Raw genomic sequence first — 16,424 nt, 5'->3', positions numbered from 1 at the left:
AAAAAAACACAGTTGGACTTGCTTTAAAACGCTACGTTTCCAGTCAAGAATTAAAGGATTTTCTGAGGTCATTTTCAAAATCAGGAGCTTTATGTCGATTCATGTCTGTCTTGTGAATTGGACTGAAATGAACGGGTCAGACTTTATATTTTTCCCGTGTTTGAATGAAACTGTCCGTTCTGCATACTGATCACGGCTTTCAGCCAGTCAATGGCCAGCATTAATAGACTTATTAGTAAATTACAAGAAACACCTGCCAACAATCACATAAGTTACCTACAATTTATGTCCAGCATGTGCAGGATGTATGAATCTCATGCTGGCATGCATTGAAAGTTTTCAGCGTGCCCAAAATTTTTTGAGGAGCTCAGCTCATCAGGATGTATGTCAGCAAGCATCCCCGTGTTTCAGCATGTTTCAACTTATAAAACTTATTTCAACTTATAAAACAACCTTAACTTACTGAACTTATGCCAGCGTTTTTCAATACAGTTGTCATACTCTGGCTAAATCATCAAGGTGTGACAGGGCCTTTACAGTTGTGTTAAAAATAATAGCGATGTGTTTAAAAAGTGAGAAAACCTCAACATCCTTACAATAGCCTTTATTTCCATACATGCAAATACACTGGGAAGAGTGCACATTCTATTCCAAATCAAAACATGAAGAAAAATTGTTCAAATTTGTTATTACTTTACAGAAAGTGAAGAAAAAGCCACCCAGACAGACAACAGAGCCATCCAGGTGAAGTAACAAAAAAGGCTGTTTAATTTAGACCGATATACTAGGACAGCTTCCTCCTGGGCGGTCCAGGTTTCTGACTCCAATTGTGACATTTTGTGCAATTGAAATGAAAATACAGATGTAAATGCCAGTTCTATTAAAGCAACATCCAGACTCTTGTCATTTAAAATTGTGTTAACCTACTCGTTTTCCAAAAAAAAAGTGTGTATTTAGGCTGCAAAATCTGGACTGTTGGAAAAAAGTGGGTCAATTTCAAGAGTACTTAACGTATGCTGGCACTCACATGACCAAGCCACTGGGGTCTTCAACACTGAGCCACCTGTCTGCTGGATTATGTCCAGAGAAAATCACCACATGGCCAAACATTTGTAGCTGATGTTCCATCACACAATGCAAGTGTCCCTCACTAACATCTCCCACTACAGACCTCATGGCTCCATAAGCTCTTCCCAGGCGTGTCTTGATATCAAAGGCTCAGGACCCAGAGGCACGAATGTCACAGCAGAGATAACTTTTCTTTGCTGTGACTGTTGGACTAATCAGCATTACATTACATTAGACGTCAGTATGAGGACAGATTACAAATAAAGACCTGTACACAGCACAGGATCACAATAAACAAAACAGATGGTATTACATGGGGTTCCTGCAGATCCTGAAAAATCTTAAAAGGCATTGAATTTTTTGATTGAAAAATAAGACCTTAACTGATGTTTTCTTCTCATCTTGCAAATAAAAATGTCTAAATAAATGGAGACATATATATATATATATATATACACACAGTAGTGTTCAGAATAATAGTAGTGCTATGTGACTAAAAAGATTAATCCAGGTTTTGAGTATATTTCTTATTGTTACATGGGAAACAAGGTACCAGTAGTTTCTCACAAATCCAACAAGACCAAGCATTCATGATATGCACACTCTTAAGGCTATGAAATTGGGCTGTTAGTAAAAGAAAGTAGAAAAGGGGGTGTTCACAATAATAGTAGCATCTGCTGTTGACGCTACAAACTCAAAACTGTTATGTTCAAACTGCTTTTTTAGCAATCCTGTGAATCACTAAACTAGTATTTAGTTGTATAACCACAGTTTTCCATGATTTCTTCACATCTGCGAGGCATGGAGTCAAGCAACTTGTGGCACCTTTTAGCTGTTATTCCACTCCAAGATTCTTTAACATTCCACAATTCATTAACATTTCTTGGTTTTGCTTCAGAAACAGCTTTTTTGGTGTCGCCCCACAAGTTCTCAATTTGATTTAGGTCTGGGGATTGGGCAGGCCACTCGAAAACATTAATTTTGTTGGTTTGGAACCAAGATTTTGCTCGTTTACTAGTGTGCTTGGGGTCATTGTCTTGTTGAACCACCCATTTCAAGGGCATGTCCTCTTCAGCATAAGGCAACATGACCTCTTTAAGTATTTTGACATATCCAAACTGATCCATGATACCTGGTATGCGATATATAGGCCCAACACCATAGTAGGAGAAACATGCCCATATCATGATGCTTGCACCACCATGCTTCATTGTCTTCACTGTGAACTGTGGCTTGAATTCAGAGTTTGGGGGTTGTCTCACAAACTGTCTGTGGCCCTTGGACCCAAAAAGAACAATTTAACTCATCAGTCCACAAAATATTCCTTCATTTCTCTTTAGGCCAGTTGATGTGTTCTTTGGCAAATTGTAACCTCCTCTGCACATGTCTTTTATTTAACAGAGGGACTATGCGGGGGATTCTTGCAAATAAATTAGCTTCACACAGGTGTCTTCTAACTGTCACAGCACTTACAGGTAACTCCAGACTGTCTTTCATCATCCTGGAGCTGATCAATGGGTGAGCCTTTGCCATTCTGGTTATTCTTCTATCCATTTTGATGGTTGTTTTCCGTTTTCTTCCACGCATCTGTTTTTTTTTTCCCCCCATTTTAAAGCATTGGAGATCATTGTAGATGAACAGCCTATAATTTTTTGCACCTGTGTATAAGTTTTCCCCTCTCCAGTCAACTTTTTAATCAAACTACGCTGTTCTTCTGAACAATGTCTTGAACGTCCCATTTTCCTCAGGCTTTCAAAGAGAAAAGCATGTTCAACAGCTGCTGGCTTCATCCTTAAATAGGGGACACCTGATTCACACCTGTTTAAACTCACTGAATGCCACACTACTATTATTGTGAACACCCCCTTTTCTACTTTTTTTTTTACTAATAGCCCAATTCCATAGCCTTAAGAGTGTGCATATCATGAATGCTTGGTCTTGTTGGATTTGTGAGAATCTACTGAATCTACTGGTACTTTGTTTCCCATGTAACAATAAGAAATATACTCAAAACCTGGATTAATCTTTTTAGTCACATAGCACTACTATTATTCTGAACACTACTGTATATTTACTAAAAAGCAAGGCAGCAGAACCAACAAATCTGTTTGTTGTCAGAACGCTCAGAGCAGAACATAGTTTAACACTGTCCCTCTCTAGAAAAATAAAAAAATGCAACTAGGTAATTCACAATTGTAAGTTGTGCTTGTCAGGAGTAATTACATCCTTCCAGCAAAAAATGTTAACTCAAGAATCGTAAAAGTCTTAAAAATCTAAATCTTTATACATTAATATTGAAAGGTCAAAGCCCTCAAACCCTGGCAGAGGCACTTTAAACAAAGTAAATTTAATAAAAAGTGGCTTAAACCAGTAAACAAGTTATGTTACAATAAATACATGTCCTAATGCTCAGACATTTATAGTGTTTTTCTTGTTGGTTTTGTAATGTTAGTCTCATTCCAACTGGCATTAAAAAGTCTTAAATCTATCTTGTCTTAAGCTGTAGGAACCCTGATTATAGGAATGTCTACACGAAACTAGCATGCAACCTTTTAATAATAAAATGCAGTGTGTGCTGGGGTCAAAACATGAGTAAAAGCACAAACGATAAAGGAAATGTGCTGCCAATCTTGAGATGCAAAAAAGGAATCACATGGAAATGGGGAAAAACTCAAAATGCTCCAGGCCACAAGGGGGAGTGATGAGCTTTTTGTCAAGTTAGTAGCAGCATACTTTGTTTCTTTGAGCCTTGAAGAAAGCCACATCTATTCAATAAACAAAAAAAAAAGGGGGGGAGTCTGGATCCAAGCACATTGTGAAGTTGAGAGGCAGCTGCTGAGTCCTGAACATCAACATTTGGTACTGATTGAGGTCTCATGTTTTCATCACCTTGCAAGAACATTTGGTCCTGGATGACAACTGGTTGCCCCTAGAAAGTAACCTGTTGTTCTCCAGCTGCTGGAGTCTTCAACACTGAGGCATCATAAGTAACCGTTCATTTGGCACAAAGTTATTCCAGCGGTACTCAAGGATCCTCAGAATCACCTAGTATCAAAGACATCTAATCACTAGTTAAGGTCACTGGTTAGCATCCAAGTCTCAACCATACAGTAAGAGAAGTACCATGACCTGGACTTGGATGGTTTTTCTCCTTCAAAGGTACGAACATCACCAAACACTTATGATCAGTGACCTCATGGTGCCATAAGCCCTTCCCAGGAATATCTTGATCTCAAAGGCAGAGGATTCCTCGATTCTACAAAAATCACACCTTTGTCCACAGAGTCAAGGTTAGAAAACAGTTCCTCACCAAGGCACTGGTTTCCACAACCTGACCCAGCACCCAGTCCATATCTGACCACGGTTTTCAAGATGTTTAAGAATTCTAATGCCAGTACAAGTAAATCATCAGGCTATGATTCACGCTGCTGTTGTTAGCTCAGTTATGTTTTAAATATTAGCTTGTTTTCCAAGCTGTTTAATTTTTATGTTTTTCAGCATACATCATGTTTCGTTGCTCAGATTAGCTGCCCCTTTAGAAATCAGAAATGAACTGATAAGTATGCTAAGCTAGACAGATTTGAACCACATTTTCTGGAACATTTGTGCCTTTGTTAGTCCAAAAACATGCTACCTCACACATCAACTGCCATCAGGCTGCAATCACAGACAGATTTCTTGCAGCCGGTTCAATGCGTGCACGGACCGACACCAGTGAGGCGTAGATCAGTGTAGCGCAGCAGATGTAGAAGGTCCAGCCGAGGTGCAGCAACAGGTCAGGTTCCTGCTGCCCAACGGATGCCACAAAGGCAATCAGGGCACTGGCACACAATGCAACTGCAGGAGAAGAGAAGAGGTTAAACCCAAGAACCTGAAGTGTATTTTATAGAAATGTAAATATTGATAGACAGTAGGTCAATCACATGTCTACTGCCACCTAGTGGTTGCCTGCAGTACAGGAGGTCAATGAAGCAATTCTCCCTTCACCAAACTGTGGGCTGCTTTCTGTAAGCAACATTTAATAATATTTCATCAATGACAACTATTCAATACGCACCTCAATACACTACCAGCAATATGATACATACAGTAGTGTTCAGAATAATAGTAGTGCTATGTGACTAAAAAGATTAATCCAGGTTTTGAGTATATTTCTTATTGTTACATGGGAAACAAGGTACCAGTAGATTCAGTAGATTCTCACAAATCCAACAAGACCAAGCATTCATGATATGCACACTCTTAAGGCTATGAAATTGGGCTATTAGTAAAAAAAAAAAAGTAGAAAAGGGGGTGTTCACAATAATAGTAGTGTGGCATTCAGTCAGTGAGTTCGTCAGTTTTGTGGAACAAACAGGTGTGAATCAGGTGTCCCCTATTTAAGGATGAAGCCAGCACCTGTTGAACATGCTTTTCTCTTTGAAAGCCTGAGGAAAATGGGACGTTCAAGACGTTCAGAAGAACAGCGTAGTTTGATTAAAAAGTTGATTGGAGAGGGGAAAACTTATACGCAGGTGCAAAAAATTATAGGCTGTTCATCTACAATGATCTCCAATGCTTTAAAATGGACAAAAAAAAAAAAAAAACAAGTGTGGAAGAAAATGGAAAACAACCATCAAAATGAATAGAAGAATAACCAGAATGGCAAAGGCACACCCATTGATCAGTTCCAGGATGATCAAAGACAGTCTGGAGTTACCTGTAAGTTCAGTGACATTTAGAAGACATCTGTGTGAAGCTAATTTATTTGCAAGAATCCCCTGCAAAGTCCCTCTTAAATAAAGGAATATTTTGTGGACTGATGAGAGTAAAATTGTTCTTTTTGGGTCCAAGGGCCACAGACAATTTGTGAGACGACCCCCAAACTCTGAATTCAAGCCACAGTTAACAGTGAAGACAGTGAAGCATGGTGGTGCAAGCATCATGATATGGGCATGTTTCTCCTGCTATGGTGTTGGGCCTATATATTGCATACCAGGTATCATAGATCAGTTTGGATATGTCAAAATACTTGAAGAGGTCATGCCCTTGAAATGGGTGTTTCAACAAGACAATGACCCCAAGCACACTAGTAAACGAGCAAAATCTTGGTTCCAAAGCAACAAAATTAATGCCTTAACACCATGATCACTTCTGGTAGCATCAAAAGTGACATCGGACCCAAACAATGAGCCCACACTACTGGCCAGTGATGACAGTAGAGATCGTGAGAACTTGCCAAAACAAAATTCCAGATAATCCGTGTCTGCTACATTTAAGATTTGTGGAATTTAACAAACGCAAATACAGTAACAACGTCTATAAACCCAGAGAATATACTGTATTCACGAGAGTTTTAGGCACTAGAGTTTAATGCTGTTGTCCGTGGAGCCTGAACAGAGTGTCTGAAAAGCATTTGTCCTGTCGTGAACGTACTGAGGTTACCCTATCCTACCCATAATGCACTGCTGAGCACAGCATGTGCTCACTAAAACCTTAAAAATTAGTGCATTACTTTAAAACTAAAACATATATCTGATATTTTCACTTCATAAAACTTCAGACGTGACAGTAATTTTAAATAACTTGTCCAAAATTAGTTTGGTTAAAATTTGAACCATAAGTTAAAAATGTATGCCTCTGGATGACTTGGGTGATATTGCCAGCATATCCATATCATGTTAAAGAATTTTTTTTTTTTTTGTGACCAGTTCTCCTTTGCCTGTAGAGGATAGAGCAGTTTTTCCTGGAAGCAGCTCGCTTCTGTTTGCAGAGGGTAGAACTATACATCTGTTATGAAACTTTTAACAGGTAGGTGCTCAACTGATTTTAAATTTGAAAAATGTTTGTCGCTGTTCAGCTTTGTTTACTACGTTATCGGTCTTAAAGTTATCAGATAAAAATTTATCAGAAGATAATTAGTCCGATAATAGTTTTTAAAGTTATCTAAAAAGATAATCCGATAATGAAAACATTAACTTTGATAATTATCTGTTATCAGATTATTGAAACTGCCCGCCACTGGTTGGGCCTCCAACCGTACATAAAAGCAGCAAATTTACCAGATTCAACATTATGGAACAGGAATCAATTCCCTCATATGTGGAACCTGCTTCATCACACTGTCAGAACTTCAACAGTAAGACAACATCACTCTCAATGAGTGACTTAAAGTGAGTCACTCATTGACAGAGTACCGCCTTGGCAAAATGTGAGATACATTTCTTACCAGTTTTGCCGGAGCTCGGTTTACAGTCTGCGGCCGTGTCGATACCGTTTAGCAGCACAGCATTCTTTACAAACGACCTATGTCTTGTCAAGTTTCCAATCTTTTTTTAAAAAAAAGCCAAAGTATCTCCAAACACCTGATTTAAATGTTCTAGGTGTGTCTAAAATCTCTTCCGACTGCTTGCTGCTGTTCTTGTGGATCTGCATGTTTGTTGTGGTAGAAATGCGTTTTCTGGCTTCCGTCTGTGTTCAAAACAAATCACGAAGCAGTGATTGTGTGTTCAGTGTGCCTCGGAAAAAATTGATGCAAGCACGCAGTCAGCGACGCATCACGACTTCACCAGTCAGCTGAATCAATGCACACTGAATGAATCGATACCCTCATATCACGCACATTTGTATCCAGATACTGATTCATATTGATTAATCTCCACATGCCTAGTAAGCAAGAAAGCTGACCAGGTTTTGGAAGTGTGACCATGAAGGCTTTTAGGGGAAGCAGCAGCGAATTAGCGATCTCAGTGGGACAGCTGTGCCATGGACACGGGACTCGGAAACACTTAGTGTTGCTAAGTGTTAGTGATGCCTGTGCTTACCTGCTTATGGACCGTTTTTGGACAAACAAAAGACTTAAGAAACCCAGATGTGATGATGGCTGGAACTTGGAAATATTGAAACTTAAGAAGCTAAGAAAGCCCGAAGCAGTGGCGAACGGTGGCACAAAGTTCTCTGTGACTGCTGTGTGCAGAATGTGGTTGTGTTTTAGGGTATGTGTTTAACCTTTGACCAGTCTGATTGGATGTATTTCTAATGGCCGCTTTATGAACACTACATCGGTTACAGTGCAGTCGGAAGTACGGCTAATGGTATATCTCTGCAAAATAAGGCAATAATAATAGCACGCCCCTGACACTGGTTGGTACTTGACTGTACACAACAGGAATAATTAAAAGGACATGTAGTTGGTTTCATATTTATTTGGACATTTGTCAGTTAACCTCCATCGTCTGTTGGTTAGTGGAGGTGAACATAAAGAAATACCCCTCTTTTTTAGTCAGCTGGTTGTTATCAAGGTCCAAAGCAAGACAACACGACCGCACATTACCGGAGAGGATGTTGAGGAGCAGAGCAGCGACAGCCTTCCTTCCTCCGACCAGAGCGGGGATGACAGTCAGGAGAGCGCCCAGCGACGACAGACATGACATTGACAGAAATATCCATGACAGACTGAAGCTCCCTGTAAGAACGAGATGGAATACTGTAAAATTACAGGGTACCTGGGCCATACCCAGGTGAAAGGTTTCATATTGCCTCACATCTGGTTGCCTCGTACAGCTGCTTGGTAACCACTGCTTTATTTGGGCACCGTAGTCACAGTTTGAGGGTGGGCAAGAAAGAGGTTAAATGAAAGAGCATATGATGCAAAAATTGGACTTCCGGGGACTGCCCCATCATCATTATTTACATTAAATCTCTCTAAAACCTACCAACACAACCTGTCCCATTTGCCTCGTCTTCCCTTCTCCACTGGGAACCCCCCCCCCAAAAAAAAACTGTACTTTTTGCGACTGTTTCGGTGACAGCAACCGAAAACAAAACAATACACCATCTTTCTGTCTGGGAACTACAGGAAGACTCTTGTGGTGAGGTGTGGCCATCCACGACCACCTCAGAACTTGAAGAAAACGCTTGTGGTGAGGCGCATCTGTTTGTGACCACCTCGGAGCTTGAAGAAAGAAAAACAGAAGGCATGGAGTGTCTAGTCATGTCTGTCTCAGTGCTCGGCGGTGCAACAGGAAAGAAGCATGTTGGTCCGTGAACCTCTTGGAGCTGGGAGACAAAACAGAGGATAGGTGGATCATTTTCTGTGGCACAGGTCCAGATGGGGGTTCTGGCTGTGGAATTGCCGTCTCCGGGGAAATAGCCAGTTGATCTATCCAGACAGACTTTGGACGTGTCCTCCTTTTCTTCTTTCGGCACCACCCGTGCCAGAAATATACGGCAAGGATGGCGGTTGATGTTGACTGTAAGACAGCAGCTGCTGATGGGCCGCCTGGAGACCCGGCATATGCTGAGGTAGGTGAGAAGCAATGCCCAATGGAGAAATGGTGTTAGTTGACAGCTGAGGGAGGACAACCTGAAGCTTGGTTAATGTTTGCTGAAGGATTGGTGAGGAGGGTCTGTATCGAGGTCAGGTCTGTCCTAGTATGTGGTGTTGTGACCTGTGCAGAAATGGTGTGGTGGGTGTGTGTATGTATGGGAGGCTGTGGACTATACCGCATTGGCCTGTGCTGTGTGCGTGTCATGTTTACTTCTGTATCAATCGGAGAAGGAGGCACAAGGTAGGATGGGAAGACCACAGAAGATGAAGCTGGAGTGGAAGTCATTCCAGTTGTGGGTGTTTTGGTGGTGGTCCCTAAGGGGGGATTTATCTGAGAGTCCTGAGGGTCAGGTGAGTATAAAAAGTCCATTGGATCATCAATATATGCAGGAACATGAATCTGTCATATAAAGAGGGATCTGATATGCTGAAGATCCGGATAAGCCATCGTGAGCTCTCGTTCCGCATGCGTTATGTTTTCTGCCGTGTTGTGATAGACTTGTTTCCCCTGGTCAGAACACTCCAAATAGTCAAAAAACAAATCTCTTAACTGAAAAAAAACACCTCCGCCTCCTCATCCGGCTGCAGCCAGCAATTCCCCTCAGTATGTGATAAAAATCCATCTTCAGAGTCTGAGCATGTGTAATCTATTTTAGACACACCTGGCTTAGCTGGCAGGTAGGACTCCGGGTCCCATACCCAATCTGAGAGCCTACCTGCCTCAAACAAATTATCCAAATTGTAAAATTCAGGGAAGAGGTCAAACACCCAGACATTCTCTTCAACAAGGTCCCATGCCTCATTCAAAAAACCATACCTCTTTCCCGGAGTGTAACTGCCATGAAAACAGTTGAACAAAACAAAAGATTCAGTTTAGAAAAACGGTCTTTAGTGCACCCAAATCAGAGGCACTGCCTGCTGGGTTCTGAGTTGGCCGGTTCATTCTGTTACAGTTTGTTAGCACCTTAGTATTTCTCTGTTTTTCTTGTTGTTTAATGCTGGCAAATTATACAGTATTTTTTGTCTTTCTGATGCCTGATTCTGTTTTTTCTCTCTAAGGTGCAGCTCCATCCAGAGATGGGAGTTGTATTCGTGTTGGCGATCCTCCTGTCCTGTGCGCCAACAGCATTTCTTGTATATTTGTCCATGAATTGTTCTGTGAATTGTTCTGTAATTTATGTTTGTAGCATGGCCCAAGCAGAGGGTCACCCCTTTGAGTCTGGTCTGCTTGAGGTTTCTTCCTTAGAGGGAGTTTTTCCTTACCACTGTTGCTCTGGGGGTTGGTAAGGTTCGACCTTACCTGTGTGAAGCACTTTGAGGCAACTCTGTTGTGATTTGGCGCTTCAGTCCATGTGTAAGTCAGTTATTGTCTTTGTGGGTTGAGATAGGAATGGAGCCGAATAATCTCACCAAGACCTAAATAAATTCCTCTGGAGGTAAACAGTGGGCAATTTGTCTTTGAGGCTAGATAAGCCTGGAGTGTTGTAGCTGAGCAGTGAAAAACACTTTTAACAGTTCCACTTGAACAACCAAATCCCAATTATGAATTAAGAATATTCCCAATTGTGAATTAAGAATATTCACCGAGAACGCTTAGAACACAGAACGAAGAAAGAAAATGCATCAACAATGCATCCATGTGCCTGAAAGGGTATAGGCAGAAGCAAAGTTTTTTAACGCCTATCCCTTTAACCAAAAATAAAATTATGTAGTCCGAAAGGAGTGGGGGGAAGTAAAAATCCATCTATTCCCACTCCCATTTTTATCCACTTCAAACTCTTCAGCTTAAAGGACACAAAGCTCCCAAACAAATTTACATTTACAATTTGACAACACACAAAACTCAACCTTCTTCAACAGATACATATCTTGAAAACATCATCTCTTTATATTGATTTTTAAACTGATTGGTATTTGGACATCGTTTGAGTTCATCCGTCAAGTTATTCCATAGTCTAGGGCCACACATGGAGACACAGAAACCTTTCCTGCTTATTGTGAAGTTTTAATATTTGGGATTTAATGAACAAAGGATTGGTGTGGTCACGATAACGCTGCATTGTGAATTGTTCTTAATGCTCTTTTTTGAAGAATGAATAATGGTTGCAATGTGGTTTCATAACTGTTGCCCCAAACTTCAGCACAATAAGTCAAGTAGGGTGCAGCCAATGAACAATACAAAGTATGTTGTGCTCTGCAATAAAGAACATGCTTTGCTTTATTCAATACTGCAATACTCTGATACCTTCTTTTGAACATGTTGAATATGAGCTTTCCAATTAATTCTTTCATCAATGACACCTAAAACGTATTCTCTTTGACACGTTCGATGTTTACCCCTTGTATATTTAACTGAATTTGTATTCTTTTTTATAATTTCCAAATAACAATTTAGTTTAGACAACTTTAATGATAATTTGTTAATATCAAACCATCTCTTTAAAGAGGAGCGGAGGGACGCGCCACGGAACCGTTCATTACGCGGGACAAAACCACCTCGGTGTTGGTCTCACAGGACGGCTTAAAGGTGGATTTCAGATGGCTGTCGGTTGCTTTTCAGTCGTGTGATTATCCAATTGTGATTGTGCATGAGCTGGACCTGCCCCAACATGTCCTGGAAGGCTTCATCACGGCGTTGCTTTGCGACGCGCGGTGGAGCCGCTCCTCTTTCCATGACAAAAACTCCTGTAACAGTGGAATGTGCCGTTCATTTCTAAACTGGATGCTGTCTTGATCCAGTATGTTGTCTGACTAGCACAGGAATTGTGAAAAGAGTGGACATCAGCATTTTTTCAGCACACTGAGACAGATGTGCGGAGGAATTCCGCGCGTCGCGGTGGAGCTGCATGGCGCAAAGCAACGCCGTGATGAAGCCTTCCAGGACATGTTGGGGCATGTCCAGCTCATGCACATCACAATCGATAATCACACGACTGAAAAGCAACCGGAATCCAACTGAATCCACCTTTAAGCCGTCCTGTGAGACCAACACCGAGGTGGTTTTGTCCCGCGTAATGAACGGCTCCGTGGCGCGTCCCTCCGCTTTTCTTTCCATGAAAAAACTCCTGTAACAGTGGAATGTACCGAAAAAGTGCTGATGTCCACATCTTCAGCCTTTTAGTGAAAGTCAGACGAGGTCCCGGATCAACAAAGCCTTCACGTTGGAAATGATCTGGTCGTTCCAGCGGGGTGTCAGCCTGTCGATGGGGGCTGGGAGCGCAACACGCTTTCAGCAGTTGCTGGCGGTCTTTAAACCGTCTGGATCACTCCTTAATCTGTGTAATCCCCATAAAATCGTCCCTGAAAGCCATATTAATTTTCCGAACGGTGTCCACCTGGCGGTCTCTCAGTTTCTGGAAAAAAAATTGATGCAGCGAAGCTCCAAATCATTCAGACATTTATTCGCAATAAAAAATAGATGAGAGGGGTGGACCACACCTCACTCAAAGCCTGCTCACAGGCGAATGACGCAACCGACAGGCGTGAAAAAAGTCACGCATACGCACGAAGGTTCAAGCTTGTCTGATGCAATCACACGTGATTCAAATCCATATGGTTTTTGAAAAAAAAATAAAAAGGTCGGATACTTTTCTAACAGACCTCGTATGATAATGGTTTTGTGATTTCAGTAATTATTTGCTTTACTAAAGACATATGTACCTCATTATGATCCATTGACTTTTTACTTTTACATCTACTAACTACACTAATAATTTCCCTTTCATCTACTGGGCCAAGAAACATTGTGTGCAGATTTCAGGTGATTAATTGCTGATTTTCCCATGGGCTGTGTGGAATGTCATTTGCCAGATCTGGCCCAACATTAACAAAAAACGTATTGAAACTATTCACTACTTGTCTCATGTTATATTCGGGTGATTCTTAGACTACGGGCACTTATTATGTCCTTTGATCATATTGTATGAAAAACAGAAAAAAGGGGAGATTCCACACTTTTATAGTTATCTTTACAATGAAAGTGTGTTAAGAAATTTGTTCTAGTAGTCTGATTACTTTTTCACCTTTTTTCAGCATCATTATATGCAAATATTGCCGTTTTGTGCTTGTCCCACACCCAGACTGTTGATCTTCAATGATAAAAATGAATGGTAAAGAAACATTTTTTCTAATGTTTTAAAATATCTCTGAATAAAACATCAGTAAAATAATCAAAACATAATTGGGGTATTCAATGTCATACAACTGTTGTGATTTTTTTAAACAAAATGTAGTTGTCCCACACTATTGCCGTAATTTCCACCACAACACTGTAATGTCCCTTTAAACAGTTTGTATGAAAGATTGTTTGGGTAGTTTCTATGGAGATAAACGGTGACATCAGAGCACATGTATATAGCGCCAAATCACAACAAACAGTTGCCCCAAGGTGCTTTATATTGTAAGGCAATGGTGTGGTGGAAATTACATTTACAAGGCCAATAGTGCCTGTAGTTAAAGAATCACCCATTCATCTTTGTTGTTATAAGGAGGGTTCTCCCCAAACAATGGAACAACGGTGTTGCGCCATTATACTGTAATGACAGCGTCGTTATACTGTGCCATGCTCTGATATTTTTTAATCCGGACAGGCTGTTTGTGCTGAACTCGCCCCTCCACTGCCAGCAGAGAGCCGAGCCAAGCCACAGCGCCACAGCTCAGAGAATGAGACAGCACGTGGTCAAAAACTCCATCAGAGTCTTCCAATAAAAAGAGCTCCTTCTGCCTGCATAGCCAGTGACACTTCGGCTTCATGTTTCCAAAGTTTGCTCAAATAAGCTGCAAAGACGGCGTGAGAGGTATGAGTCTCTCGTTCCCTCACAGAGAGAGGAGAAATGTTATGTCCATCAAACATTAATGTGTTTTTAAAATTTTCAATGTTATTTATTTTATTAACTTAGACAGAAACATCCAAAAAAAGAATGTTGATATTATAACATAAGTGTCTATTATTCTTGCTTTCAATGCATCTAAAACCAGTCAAAATGACTCGCAACGTGTCCCGCCTCGAGTGATAATTGCCAACAGCACTGCTATACTAAAAATTTCTGGGGAGAACCCTGTATAAGTAAAGTATGTTGGGTAGTCATTTGATTTAGGTTTATTTGCTTTAATACTATTCAGTGTTTTCCATGTTTCCTTTATGTTGTTTTTATTATCTTTTAGTATTTTTCCAAAGTATGATGTTTTTACAGTTCTGCAAAATAGTTTAGTTTATTTTTATAGTCCTTATATTTAATCTCTGCCTCTCTTGATTTACTTTTAATGAATTCTCTGTATAGCATATTTTTGAAGACCTTTTGTTATACATGGGTTAGCTTTATATTTATTATACTGTATATAATTGGACAATTTTTGTTGTGTATATATTGAGAAATATGTTTTCAAATTCAGAATATGCTGAATTCGCATCTTGCTTTTCGTAAGTGGGATTCCAATCCTGTAAAAGTAAATAATTTTTTTAAGGCAGTGATAACTTCTTCAGATTGAAGGCGCTTGCAATATTGTGTTTTTGCAGTACATTTTTTTTTTTACTGAAATTTAGATCAGTTACTATAAAAACTGGTAAATGGTCTCTAATATCATTAATTAATCATCTGTAAGTATCATCTGTAAGTATGTTATGAATGAGAGTAGCTGAATGTGAGGTGATTCTTGAAGGCCTAGTAATTTTTGGATATAAATTTAGACTGTACATAGTATTAATGAAATCCTCTGTCTCTTTATGCTGATACGGGTTTAAGAGATCAATATTATATCTCCACAGACAAATACTCTCTTATTACACATCTGTGAAAACAACTTCTCTGTCCAATTTGGAAACGCTTGAATTTTAGAGCCCGGAGCTCTATATATGCAGCTAATAATTATATTTTTGCCTTTTTCCATACCTATTTCGATTGTGATGGATTCAAAAGATTTTACACAGCCATCGTCATTTGATCTTTAATTTTGTAGTTAATCCTTTTGTCAACATACAAAGCCACTCCTCCACCTCTATTTTGTCTATTCAGATGATTGAGTTGGAGGGTTATAAATTCATAGTTTGTATCATCACCCTCTGCAAGCCAAGTTTCCGTTATGGCAATTATACTGAAGGGTTGACAAAATTGTTTTAGATAGTCTTTGATATCCCCCAAATTTTTGTAGACTCCTACTATTAAAGTGGATTATTGGTAATTTCCCATCACTTGCAATGCAGTTATTGTATTGTTCCTCTGTATAATACTGACAGTAACTATCTATGAAGGAATAAAAATGATTGTCTGGATCTATCTCATATTCCAGATCCTGTATATGATGCTCAGTATACTGAAAAGGTTGTAGTTCCAGATTCTCATAACCATGGATCATCTCGATTATACTAGTACTGTTCAGAAGCACCGATGAATGGTCCGTATGTTTGTCAGTCATTATGAAAGTTGGTTGCCTTCACTTACCATGTTTTATTCATATTTTGCCAATTCCTCCATGCTTATGATCAGCAACACTTTGGCTTCTTCTGGGGACCTGTTCAATTTGATGAATACTTTACAGTTTGTAGTCCATGTGTTTTGATTTTGTTGTTGTTGTTTTCTCAAGTGAGACGTTCATTTAAGTAAACATTGGATCCTTAAGTTTATATCCTTGTTTGAGCAGAGTTGTTTTGTCTTTCCTGTTAAACCTCATGATGACTGTAGGTTTGTCTGATGAATTCTTCCTGGGTAACGGGTGACACGCTTCAGTGTTAATATCCAGATTGATCCCCTTTGTTTGTAGAAAAGCAGCAACTTGTTGCTCATCAGGCTCCCCCCTGTTACCAGAGGCTGCTGCCCGAGCATACAATCTGGGTCTGATATAGAGCCCAGATACAACAACATTGTTCATTCACGTGTCCTGCTCCATCTCATTCACCCTCCTGTCCAAAGACGCAATACGTCCTGGCTTCCCTGCGGTGACGGCAGTTTTTTTTTAAAAGTTGAACTGAAAATTACCCCCAAAATAGCCGGCTGTGGGTATGACCAGGCAGATTCAAATTTCCAGCCCTGTATATGTGTTGGCCATCTCTGTT

The sequence above is a fragment of the Thalassophryne amazonica genome, chromosome 11 (assembly GCF_902500255.1).
Source record: "Thalassophryne amazonica chromosome 11, fThaAma1.1, whole genome shotgun sequence".
NCBI lineage: Eukaryota > Metazoa > Chordata > Actinopteri > Batrachoidiformes > Batrachoididae > Thalassophryne > Thalassophryne amazonica.
This window is presented reverse-complemented; position numbering follows the sequence as displayed.